We start from the raw sequence: 13,156 nt of genomic DNA, 5'->3' as shown, positions 1-13,156 counted from the left end.
CCTTGGTGAATAGCAAGCAGTATCAGATCACTTATTCACAGTTTCTGGGATCCGAAGGGGTACTTTAAGCATGCCCAAGAGCGTGTGGAGTGTGTCCAGTGGGATTTTTTGATGAAAACGGGTTAAGCAGTAGACTCAAACCGTATGCCATATCAAAAGCTGTTCTTTTTAGCTAAACTGTTTGCTAAATCTGATTTATATAGTATTATTTTCCATATTGTTATACAGTTTTTGTATATTGTAAACCACCTTGAAAATCGTAGGTTAGTAGACAACATGCAAATATTTTAAAGACATAAACCCAATACAAATCTGTGTCAGTTCCAAAAGAGATTTACCATGCACCATGAGAGAGGGATGCTGTCCTCAAAATATAAGCCCATAGTTCCTAAGAACATAAGAACATAAGAACAGCCCCACTGGATCAGGCCATAGGCCCATCTAGTCCAGCTTCCTGTATCTCACAGCGGCCCACCAAATGCCCCAGGGAGCACACCAGATAACAAGAGACCTCATCCTGGTGCTCTCCCCTACATCTGGCATTCTGACTTAACCCATTCCTAAAATCAGGAGGTTGCGCATACACATCATGGCTTGTACCCCATAATGGATTTTTCCTCCAGAAACTCGTCCAATCCCCTTTTAAAGGCGTCTAGGCTAGACGCCAGCACCACATCCTGTGGCAAGGAGTTCCACAGACCGACCACGCGCTGAGTAAAGAAATACTTTCTTTTGTCTGTCCTAACCCGCCCAACACTCAATTTTAGTGGATGTCCCCTGGTTCTGGTATTATGTGAGAGTGTAAAGAGCATCTCCCTATCCACTCTGTCCATCCCCTGCATAATTTTGTATGTCTCAATCATGTCCCCCCTCAAGCGTCTCTTTTCTAGGCTGAAGAGGCCCAAACGCCGTAGCCTTTCCTCATAAGGAAGGTGCCCCAGCCCCGTAATCATCTTAGTCGCTCTCTTTTGCACCTTTTCCATTTCCACTATGTCTTTTTTGAGATGCAGCGACCAGAACTGGACACAATACTCCAGGTGTGGCCTTACCATCGATTTGTACAACGGCATTATAATACTAACCGTTTTGTTCTCAATACCCTTCCTAATGATCCCAAGCATAGAATTGGCCTTCTTCACTGCCACCGCACATTGGGTCGACACTTTCATCGACCTGTCCACCACCACCCCAAGCTCTCTCTCCTGATCTGTCACAGACAGCTCAGAACCCATCAGCCTATATCTAAAGTTTTGATTTTTTGCCCCAATGTGCATGACTTTACACTTACTGACATTGAAGCGCATCTGCCATTTTGCTGCCCATTCTGCCAGTCTGGAGAGATCCTTCTGGAGCTCCTCACAATCACTTCTGGTCTTTACCACTCGGAAAAGTTTGGTGTCGTCTGCAAACTTAGCCACTTCACTGCTCAACCCTGTCTCCAGGTCATTTATGAAGAGGTTGAAAAGCACCGGTCCCAGGACAGATCCTTGGGGCACACCGCTTTTCACCTCTCTCCATTGTGAAAATTGCCCATTGACACCCACTCTCTGCTTCCTGGCCTCCAACCAGTTCTCAATCCACGAGAGGACCTGTCCTCTAATTCCCTGACTGTGGAGTTTTTTCAGTAGCCTTTGGTGAGGGACCGTGTCAAACGCCTTCTGAAAGTCCAGATATATAATGTCCACGGGTTCTCCCGCATCCACATGCCTGTTGACCTTTTCAAAGAATTCTATAAGGTTCGTGAGGCAAGACTTACCCTTACAGAAGCCATGCTGACTCTCCCTCAGCAAGGCCTGTTCGTCTATGTGTTTTGAGATCCTATCTTTGATGAGGCATTCCACCATCTTACCCGGTATGGATGTTAGGCTGACCGGCCTATAGTTTCCCGGGTCCCCCCTCTTTCCCTTTTTAAAAATAGGCGTGACATTTGCTATCCTCCAATCTTCTGGCACTGTGGCCGTTTTGAGGGACAAGTTGCATACCTTAGTCAAGAGATCTGCAACTTCATTCTTCAATTCCTTAATAACCCTTGGGTGTATGCCATCAGGGCCCGGTGACTTATTGATCTTTAATTTATCAATGAGGTCTGAAACATCTTCTCTTTTAACCTTTATCTGACTTAACTCCTCGGTTAGGAGGGGCCGTTCGGGTAGTGGTATCTGCCCGAGGTCTTCTGCCGTGAAGACAGATGCAAAGAACTCATTTAATTTCTCTGCCATCTCTAAGTCTCCTTTTATCTCCCGTTTCCCTCCCTCACCATCCAGAGGGCCAACCGCTTCTCTGGCGGGTTTCCTGCTTCTAACATATTTGAAGAAGCTTTTATTATTCCCCTTAATGTTGCTGGCCATGCGTTCCTCATAGTCTCGCTTGGCCTCCCCTATCACCTTCTTACATTTCTTTTGCCACAGTTTATGTTCCTTTTTATTCTCTTCATTAGGGCAAGACTTCCATTTACGGAAGGAAGCTTCCTTGCCCTTCACAGCCTCTCTAACTTGGCTGGTTAGCCATGCGGGCACTCTCCTGGATTTAGTGGAACCCTTCTTTCTTTGCGGTATACACCTCTGCTGGGCCTCTATTACTGTTGTTTTAAGCAGCCTCCATGCATTCTGGAGAGACTGGACTCTTTTTACCCTCCCTTTCAACCTCCTTCTAACCAGCCTCCTCATTTGAGGGAAGTCCGCCCGTCGGAAGTCAAGGGTTTTTGTTAGAGATTTGCCTGGTATTCTTCCCCCAACGTGCACGTCAAAACGGATCGCAGCATGATCACTGTTCCCCAATGGCTCAGTAACGTTTACATCTCTAACCAGGTCCTGCGTACCGCACAAAATTAAATCCAGAGTCACCTGTCCTCTGGTGGGCTCCGTGACTAGCTGATCTAAGCCACAGTCATTTAGCACGTCAAGAAATCCGGTTTCCTTATCGTGACCAGAACACAAATTGACCCAGTCAATATGAGGATAATTGAAGTCCCCCATGATTACAACCCTGTCCCTCCTTGTCATCTCCCTGATCTGTTTCCTCATTTCAAGGTCCCCATCAGATTTCTAGTCTGGAGGACGACAGCACGCCCCCAGTATTACATCGCTGCACAAGCCTGGTAATTTAACCCACAGAGATTCTACGGTGGAGTCGGACCCACCTTCAATCTCTACTTTGCTGGATTCTATCCCTTCCTTAACATAAAGGGCCACCCCACCTCCAACACGCCCCTTCACATGCATAGAATTAGGCCGGTGGCTCTTTGGATATTGGCCAGCATTTGTATATTGCAAAAGTCACCACTTCTTTTCTTCATTAATATCAACCATCTGCAATCTCGCATGGCTAGAAATGGTCGTGAACATAACATTTTCATGCAGGTGTCTCTGGACAAAGTGATGATTACCTCCACTATGCACTGAGGAGCATCCTTTTCTCACCTGGTGGCAGCATACCCTTTCCGCTTTAAGTTGTAACTGAGCCCTCATTTGCAGGCATATTGGACAGAGACGTTTTCCATTGTGGCTAGACCATATGGAATATCCTGCCTTCATTAAATTCTTCATTGTACAGGAGTGTGTGTGCTGTGCAGAGACTTTTATCTGATGTGAAGGATGCTGGAGGCGAGTTTTTTTCCCCCCCTTCAGACGGTTTCATTTAGCCCTTTTTAGAATGCCATTGTGCCTCTGCAAATTGAAGAGCTCCACAAGTTCAAAAAGGTTTTATAACTAACACTTGTGTTCTTCAAACAATGTGGCACTGCATGACCTGCTGAAGAACTTCAGAATAATTAAATGGAATTTTGACAAACCTTCTAAACTATCCACCTCCATGGAAGGAGACTTCAGAGACAGATTTCATTCTGCTAGGGCAAGGTCAACCTTTGAGTCCTCTTCGCCTATTCTGAGGTAAACTAATTGCCATATTGTAGCTGCTGCTGAAGCAAACAAAGGAGTAAACCACCTATATACCCTAATTTCTATCATGTTGTCATTAGCCATGCAACCATCATAGCATGATCAATAATAAAACTATGTTCTGGTTTCTATTTTAGCCTATTGGCGTAGTGTTGTTTGACAGCAAAATCCCATGCATATCCACATACAAGTAAGTCCAATTGTGTTCAGTGGGGCTGTCTTCTACATAATGGGACTTACTTCCGGACGGGCATGCATAGGATTGTGCTGTTGGTTACCTAGTTCTCTTCTTACTTTTGTGGATGCTTAGATATGATCTCTTATATTCAAAGAATAGATTTGCTGCTTCCCCATTTTTCTAACCCCTAGTGTGGTACTGGTTGTGCATCCTCTTACAGTTGACAAAGCTCATACATGTATTGTAAATGTCATGTCTCTTTTTATTTAACTACAGCATTAATTATGCATTATATATACTTGTAAATTAACTTCATCTGTATTCACTCAGTACTAAATTCTTTCACCACCACCCCCAATTCAGCCAGGGATTATAGGCTCCCAGAAAGGACTTTCTGTGCCTTTGAAAGCCGTTCAGTGCACACGGTTTCTATCCCTGGTCTAGCTGTTGGTACTGTGCATACTGAACCCTTTAAAACTGAAATCCCACCAATCAGCTGTTTGGGAGCAAAGAGTGGGGTCTAGATTCAGGGCCCTCCCCACCTGATCCAAGGGATTTCAGCTATTTAAAAAGGGCTCTCTGCATGCAGCTTCAGCTGTTCTCCATGTTCTCTGCTGTCACCTTTGTGACATATTGAAATATCATTAATTGTTGAAATATCAGGTTGAAATATCATTAATTGTCCCTAGAAAGGCCAGGGACTCTGTGTGTGTGTGTATGTAACGGTGTTTGTAGCGTGTTTCAGTGTGTGTGACCATCTTCATTTCATCATGTTGACTTACTGTTTTGGCATTCTATACATTAAACTGCAGTGTTCTTAGATTCATTCTAAGTCTGTATGTTTTCATAGCCATTTATTTCATTTCATTCTTTTGCTGAACTCTTTCATCTAGATTCCTTTTCTTGAAAGGCTTCCTTCATTCTCAAAATGCTTGCATACAGACAATGTGAGGCATTCCTGTCGGCCCTTTGACCCATTCCTCGTCCCATAAGGACCCCTCCTCCCTTCCTCACTGCACATTTGTTTTTTTCCTACTTTCTAATTGCACCCAGGTTTTCTGGGTGGTCCATCTGCAAACTAGATAATGGCGGTGTGTCTCGGCCTGCCTGAAGTTGATGCGTCATGCTTCTGATGAGACCTTTTGAGTGCCTTCTGAGAACTGTTCTGTCTTTTATCGCCTTGTTTGTGTCCTGGCTCTTTCACACCTGCTTGAAAACCATGCGCTTGTCTTTTGGGAAGGGCAGTGGCTAGAAAAGCAGCTCACTGGGGATTCCCTGATGGTGCTATCTGTCTTATTTGGGCACGGCTTTTAGAAAAACTGTTTTGTGATATCTGTTTTTCTTTTGATTCTTCCAACTCACCCCTGCTGAGGGGCCCCATTGATAAGTATGCTTTTTCTGTTACCGTGAAACTGTCCACAGAGGGGAGTGTGCAACCACAGTTGACTTGTTTCTGCTGAGTTATGAATACATGGAGTGTATGCAGTTGTATTAAGACAGCAACAACTGGTTTTTTTCTGTGTAAATGTTTGTGCTTATTGGAGGGATTCTTGCAAGCATCCCTGCTAAGAGTTTTTGTTCAAGCAGTTCTGTAAGATAAGCAGTCTGTCATCAGGATCTACGTCTCTGGTCCCCTGTGCTTTCTGCCATCATTGGTGCTTTGTTTTGGGTTTTATCCCCCCTTTCGTACAGTCCCTTTCATAGAACAGTATCACAAAACATATTACCCAATTCAAGCTAAGAGGAAAATTTGTAGATTTGCAGTGTCACACAACCAAATCTGCAGGAACAGAGTTCTAAATGTGCATATGGGGAAACAGTGTAGCTTAAACACAAGCAAATCCCAAGGCCTGCAAAAGGAGGCAGCTCAAATTACAGAGAAGTTGTGTACATTGCCTTGCAGCTTGATTGCTCCAGTGGCTTCCCAAGAGAAGCTTGAATTGCTTTTTCTCTGATCCTCATAGCTATGAGATGACGTCACAGGAACCCACACTGCGTATCTCTCGATATGGGTGTTTATTATCTAGACACATGTGGGTTGGCTAGCACTGCAGGTGGAACCTTTCATGGGAAGTGGAGTTTTCACATGTAAATGCCTACATGTGAGACTGTTGTTACAGAATCTACCAACCTTGTTTTCAGGGACAGATTGCGTGAGTGGGTAGGCCCCAGTTCACGTTAAAAGTTCTATCTACCTTGTGGGAGGGGCAGCACAAGGGCAGGGCTCATTCTTCCAGCTCTTAACTTCTATTTCCTACACCCTAGAGCTGTGTGTGAATGACATGTATACAAGAAAAAAATTGTCTTTGTTTCCTTTTCTATTTTTTCTGTGATTGTGTGGTTAAGCTCCTTTTGGAAGGAAAAATAAGTTTGTTTTTTTGAAAGAAAGAAAGAAAGAAAGAAAGAAAGAAAGAAAGAAAGAAAGAAAGAAAGAAAGAAAGAAAGAAAGGGAGTTCTGCAAAACAGAGCCCCATTCTTTGCCATTTGCTTTGGAACAAATGGAATCAAGTACAACTGGAATCAAGTACAACTGGGGGTCCATTCATATGTGGTTTCCAGAAGCAAATGCATATGCCAAGTGTATGAACACTGCCCTAAAAAGAGCCACACTTTGTGCATCTACCTCTTTTGTGAATCCATAGCATTACTCAAACAAAAATAATCCCCCCCCCAAGTGTAAATATGAAGTTGTTCTGAAGTGTTTGAGGTTTTTTTGCCTCTCATAACTCAACCTCTCTTCAGATTCATATGCAGAGGGTGCTGGCTTTCTTGTTTTAATCCAGCACAGTAAACCTGATCTTTCTTCATGGTTTAAATTCAGAGATCCTCACTGTCTCCACACTGTCTCTTCTAGGCAAAGAACAATGTTGTGGCAGGGATTCTTTTTCATCTAAGTGCTTCCCGTTGCATCCACGTTCCTTTGCAGCTTTGGTAAAAGGAGCTGCGTGACCATCCTTGCATTTGCATTAAATAAGATAAATATCTTATTTACCTTCAGTTTTGGTGTATGAAAACAGATACCTATCTGAGTATTGAAATAGCCATGAAATACACACACGTACAGAGTCAGCACACTAGCTTCCTGACATTAGGAGGCCCCCAGGGACACAAAAGAGGAAAGTTTAAGGCACACCTGAGGTTGAATCTACACAAGCAGCTGAATGAGGTACGAATTAGGTGGTAGACTGCTAAGGTGGCAGAATGGACTGCAGTGTTTCAGACTATAGCTGTGAGATTGCTGCTATTGATGCCATTCCCTGTAAGACACTTCCTGCAGGTAGAAAACTAGCATATCAGAGAGAAAGATTCTAGCCTAGCCCTTTGCCCACTGTGTCTCATATGCTGATTGCAGGGTATTATTGATCAGCCCCTTCTATCAGCATTGCATCCTCTCATTCTGTTGCAGGTGTTTTCTAGGCCTGAATCTAGGGCACCTACCTTTGAAACAAAGGAAATGTGAAATCCTAAAATTACTGAATAAGAAATGTAACTTAGGGCACATCCGCTGGCTGATAACAGCTTTTGTTGTCAGTTGGCTGCCAGAATACCCAATGGACATGACTCTGTGAAGTCAGTGAAGTGCCCTTCCTCCCAGAATAGCCACATGCCAAAAGTTTTGCAGCAAATATAGTTGTTGAAGATGGACCTGCAGTGGTCCTTCTCAATTCTGTTGATGGGTAGAGGACCAGCAGAGGATGGGAAACATGGGAGAAAATAAGATGAACTCTAAGAGTTTACTATTTTCAACTGTTAAGAGCCAGCTCTTTTCTGAGCTATTTTCCTTTCATCTTAAACCAAGTGGATTAACAAATGAAATAGAAACCATGAGGAGGAGGAGGATTACACCTAAGATACACAAGATGCTGTAGTCTAAGTTATGAAGATACACCCCTGCTGTAGGTTTAGTCTGAAATGATAGAGGACAGCAACAGGTGAATCACATGAAGCCAAGTGGCACCCTGGTTGTTCTCCTTCTGGGATAAAACCAACCTGCCTTGGCCTTGGATGGTTTTTTGAAGTGAAGAGAACAATTATATAATCAATAATAAGAGTGTCGGAGGCAGCGCATGTGGAAAGCGTTCAGTTTCCTCTCCTGTTGTGAGCGAAGAGTCCTCGGCATCACCTGGCAGGACAAAGTTCCAAACAACACAGTCCTGGAACGTGCTGGAATCCCTAGCATGTATGCACTGCTGAAACAGAGAGGCCTGTGTTGGCTCGGTCATGTCGTGAGAATGGATGATGGCCAGATCCCAAAGGATCTCCTCTATAGAGAACTCGTGCAAGGAAAGCGCCCTACAGGTAGACCACAGCTGCGATACAAGGACATCTGCAAGAAGGATCTGAAGGCCTTAGGAATGGACCTCAACAGGTGGGAAACCCTGGCCTTTGAGCGGCCCGCTTGGAGGCAGGCTGTGCAGCATGGCCTTTCCCAGTTTGAAGAGACACTTGGCCAAGGCAAAGAGGCAAAGAAGGAAGGCCCATAGCCAGGGAGACAGACCAGGGACAGATTGCACTTGCTCCCGGTGTGGAAGGGATTGTCACTCCCGAATTGGCCTTTTCAGCCACACTAGAAGCTGTTCCAGAACCACCTTTCAGAGCGCGATACCATAGTCTCTCGAGACTGAAGGTTGCCAACTAATCAAATTTTCATTTGATTTCATATTTCATTACTATTGGTGCAAAACATGAACATTATTTTTTAAATCTAGAAACAGAGCTGCCCCTACCTATACAGCACTTTTGTGTGCACATTAGAAATAGGTGACTCTGTGCATAGTAGAAAAGGCACTGATTCCTTCCCACTGGAAGTGCAAGTTATATTCCACTGGCATACCTCATTCTTCCTTGGTGAATGGCATCCCTTTAGGTGTGGAGCCCTTGAGCAGTGCGCAACCTGCACAACCATATGAGGCAGCCCTGTCTAGAAATGGGTAAAAGATGTGGCTATCACAAAATGATTTTATCTACATATGGTAGGGCTGTTCTAGGGTAGTATTTCTCAACCAGTGGTACAGGTATCACCAGGTGTATGGTGGTGGTGGTGTTTAGGTGGTGTCTGGTGGTACTTGCAAGACCCTTGGACACCTGCCACCTGGCAGTGAGACCAGGAACATGACACAATAAACTGTGGTAGGAGACTCCAAAACATGCTTTTCTGCTCTTGAAAAAGCCCCCATCCATCCTGAGCCTCTCACTGGTTTCTCTTGGATTGCATCAGGCCTCCCAACTCAGAAGTAACTGGTAATGATGTCATGGTTAGTTACTTCCAGTGGTACTTTGAAAAGGTGGACCATGTGAAGTGGTACAATGGAGAACAAAGGTTGAGAAACACTGTTCTAAAGTTCTAGAAGAAAGATCAAACTAATCACTAATAAGATTGAATTAATTAGTGTTCTACAACCCAGTCCTGAGCTGCCTGGGGTGCGGGGCTGCAGCAGCACCAAAAATGGCTGCCACCACATTATACATGCTCCAGGCTGCCGCCAGCAGCTCCTCAGGAGAAGGGGACTTTTGTCCCCTTCCCCTGGGTAAACTGAGTAGCACCACAGTGGGGCTACCCAACTCACTGCTAACCCAAAGATCAATGGAGAATCAAGAGCCTCCATGTCGGGCAGTGAGCCCAACACAGAGGCTTTGGATCTGGTGAAGCTTCACTCCACTGGTCCTGCCTTCCTCCCTTCCTGCTCCCTGCCCCGGCATGCCTCCCCCTTCCTGGAACGTCTCCTCCCTGCCCTCTTCCCACCCTCCACCCACCTCTCCCCTCCCCGGAATGACTCCTCCACGCCTCCCCCCACACCTCCACTTATCTCTCCACTTCTTGGCGGTCCACATGACTGCTGAGCAGCAGAGCTCCGATGGCCGCCCTGCGGTAGCCCAGCACCAGCCAGTGCTGGGCTACCACCAGTGCTAGAGTCCTCAAACATGCTTTATGGCACATTTGCAACAGTAAGCCGGCGCACACTGTTCAGGATTGGGCGCCTAGTCATAGCCCTTTCAATCCTGTCATTCTTTTGTTAGGCTGTTTCAGTGAGTTCCATCAGCAAAATTCATGTCAAACTATTTTGGAACTTCTTCAAGTCAGCTGAAAAATTAGCTGAAACAGTAAAAGGTACTGAATATATAAAAAAGCAACAGGACAAAGAAACAATAACATATGTTGAATGGACACAGGCTCCATTCATTATTCATTGGAGATCAAAGCAAAGATGACTGTGTATTCTTGTTTTGTAATTTGTATTTAATTTGTCTGATTACACAGGCCTTCAGAATTGAGGGTTAGAAAAGTTTTTCCCAAACTTTATGGTGGTTTGATATGAATTTGTGAATTTTTGAATTCACATTAGTGAATGGTTCAAGCAGCTTCCACATGAGGAAGCCATGGTGTAGGCTTCCTCATGAGGAAGCTGCTTGAACCATTCACTAAAGAGGCTATACTATATCTCCAAAATTAGATGTGATAGGGCAAAACAGATGCCATTTTTGGAATCAGCACCCCAAACATACCCAGGAGAAGCAAAATGTGTGTTGGCCTGTGTTATTTTTACTGATTTAAAAAAATCAAAGAAGGTGTGATGTACCTATTTGAGACATTATAAATGTACAGATCAATTTTAAATGAACAATAGTTCCTATAGGTAGAGGAGTTTGTAAGTAAGATAGGATTACAGCCTAAGTCTTACTGAACACAGTGGGGCTTACTTCTGACTAAAAATAAATAACACTGTTTTCAGACACCTCATCTATAGATTATGGAGGATACAAAATAAAGGCAAGATTAAATCATGGTGGTCCCTTGAAAGTTTCAGAGATGTAAAAGAACTATCAGATTGGCAGACAGTTGTTTAAATGGGTAACAGCAGAAACAGAAAGCTGCCAATTGGCCTAAAAGAACAATGAAATGATAATGAGGTGAGAATTACTATTGTTAAAGGAACTAGTCTCTTCCTCACAGTTCATACCTAATCCTGAGTAAATTGGTCTGAGATCCAAATGGAAAGAATGAAAGAATGGTCCTTCCAGCTTGAAGACAATCCTTGAATAGCTAGGAACAGGTTATGAGCATAGCAAGTTAGTCATGTCTAAAAAAACATTAACCCATTTCTGCCCAGCCCACAGGTATACAAATTTGATCCCTGTTTCGTATCTGCAATGTTGGGCAGAAATTTAAAATCAATCCCATTAATTTCAGTGGGACTTACAGCCCCATCCTGTCCCCTGCCACTCCATTGCATACAACAGCCATTTTCAGCCACTCTGCCTTGGTACCCAGGTGTGCCATGGGAGTTCGGTGGAGGGTTATTTATTTATTCATAGAACCATTGGGGGGTATAAGCCCCCACCAACAGCATCGTGTGCCTTGTCAATTGTCCAAAAACTGATGGTGTGCCTTGACAATTTTAGTGCCTTGTCTGTGCCATGAGACAAAAAAGATTGAATATCACTGGCATACTACCATGCCCACAGAGTGTGTGCTGCATGCTGGGGCGGAAGGGAAGTAAGACGTAAGTATTAGCATACTTGGTCAGCCACCTACCCATGAGCCTCCTCAGAACCATTCTAGCTATTCTGCTGGTATAAGAAGGAGAGGAAAGGATTGAAGCAGGTTGGAAAATTGGGAATTGGATCCAGTGTGAGCTTTTGCTGCTGTGATTCACCCCCCCCCAGCCTGGGCCCCACCCCGCTCTAACCCTTCCTGCCTTGAACCCTTCCTGCCTTAAACCCTTTCTACCTTAAAACTACCTTACATGGGCTGGCAGAGTGTCCAGATAATTCCACTCTGTATGCAGGAGCCGTCAGTCATTTCCACCAGCAGCTCCATCACTCAGCAGCAACTATTACCCTGCACATGCCCGATCTCGTCTGATCTCGGAAGCTAAGCAGGGTCAGGCTTGGTTAGTACTTGGATGGGAGACTGCCTGGGAATACCGGGTGCTGTAGGCTTATACCATATTCTTTCGAGACTGAAGGTTGCCAACCATTTCCATCACTCATGATGGTCACGTGCCGTCACAGGGCCATTACGACAATGAATCAATAGATCGGCTATCATAAATGTAAAAATAATCAGACACTGAAATTAAATTTAAATTGTTGTAAGTCAATAGATCCTCAGTTGTAAATGCCCATAGGATGGGGCCATTAGTCATATCTAACTTGCTTTGTTACAAGTTAAACATACAACATGTCTGTTAGACATACAACATGTCTAGGCTGTTATACATACAACATGTCTAACAGCCCAGTCCTACCCAAATTCCACCCTCACTGACACAGCTGCTCTGACAGAGTGCATGTTGTATCCACAGGAGGAGGGCAGTCAGAAAGATCTCCTCCACCAGTGGAAAACTGTCATCATCACTATGGGTCTACCGAGAACTATGCTGCTGTTTAGCAGGTGTAGGTCTGAGGCATGTAATGGTGGCTGTGAAGGAGATGGACCAGGTTAGGATATTGGCACATACAAGTTTCACCAATACTGCACCCACTACACATCCTTTCCCACCCTCCGCCCTACCTGGGCCAACCCTCCGCTTCCCCATCTGTGTTCTGCCACCACTGGCATTGTTGGTGCTTGTCCAGGAGCCAGCCTCCCGTGCTGCAGCTGGTTGCAACAACGTGCTCAAAATGGCTGCCAGCAGCACACCAAAATCATTTTACAATAGCAGAACTCTGTTCTACTGCCGTAAACCCCCTTGCGTTTAAGCCCAATCCTGGTTATGATTGGACCGTAATTGGACAGATTCTTTGACCTAAACTCCAACTTCTTCAAGTTTCCTATAGGCTGTAGAAATGTTGGTTCCTAGAGGAGGAGGATGGCAATGATTTTGTATTTATTAACACATTGAGTAAGGCTGAAATCTAATGCACTCTTCCCTGGGAGTAAGTTTTGAATTTGAGCTGACATGCATAAGACTGCACTGTAAAGTGATCACACTTTTGATCATGGAAAGAAAATGTGGCAAGATGTCAATTCTAGGCAGAGCGTAGAAGTGGAACCCAATTTGGTCTGTAAAGTTCTGTATAACCCAGTGCATGTTGGATCTTACAAACAGAAGTTCATCATGACCGGTACCAAGCAGGG

The 13,156-nt window shown here is 44.5% G+C and overlaps 1 protein-coding gene and 1 pseudogene across 5 annotated transcripts in view; both read left to right on the top strand.

Annotated features, from left to right (window-relative positions):
- ATP8A2 (ATPase phospholipid transporting 8A2) overlaps positions 1–13,156 on the top strand; it is a 353,936-nt gene that overhangs the window by 322,975 nt on the left and 17,805 nt on the right. The window lies entirely within an intron of this gene.
- On the top strand, positions 11,896–12,015 carry LOC136646906 (5S ribosomal RNA; annotated as a pseudogene).

This window comes from Tiliqua scincoides, chromosome 3 (genome assembly GCF_035046505.1).
Source record: "Tiliqua scincoides isolate rTilSci1 chromosome 3, rTilSci1.hap2, whole genome shotgun sequence".
Taxonomy (NCBI): Eukaryota; Metazoa; Chordata; class Lepidosauria; order Squamata; family Scincidae; genus Tiliqua; species Tiliqua scincoides.
The sequence above is the reverse complement of the archived record's forward strand: the minus strand, read 5'-3'. Positions and strand labels throughout refer to the sequence as shown.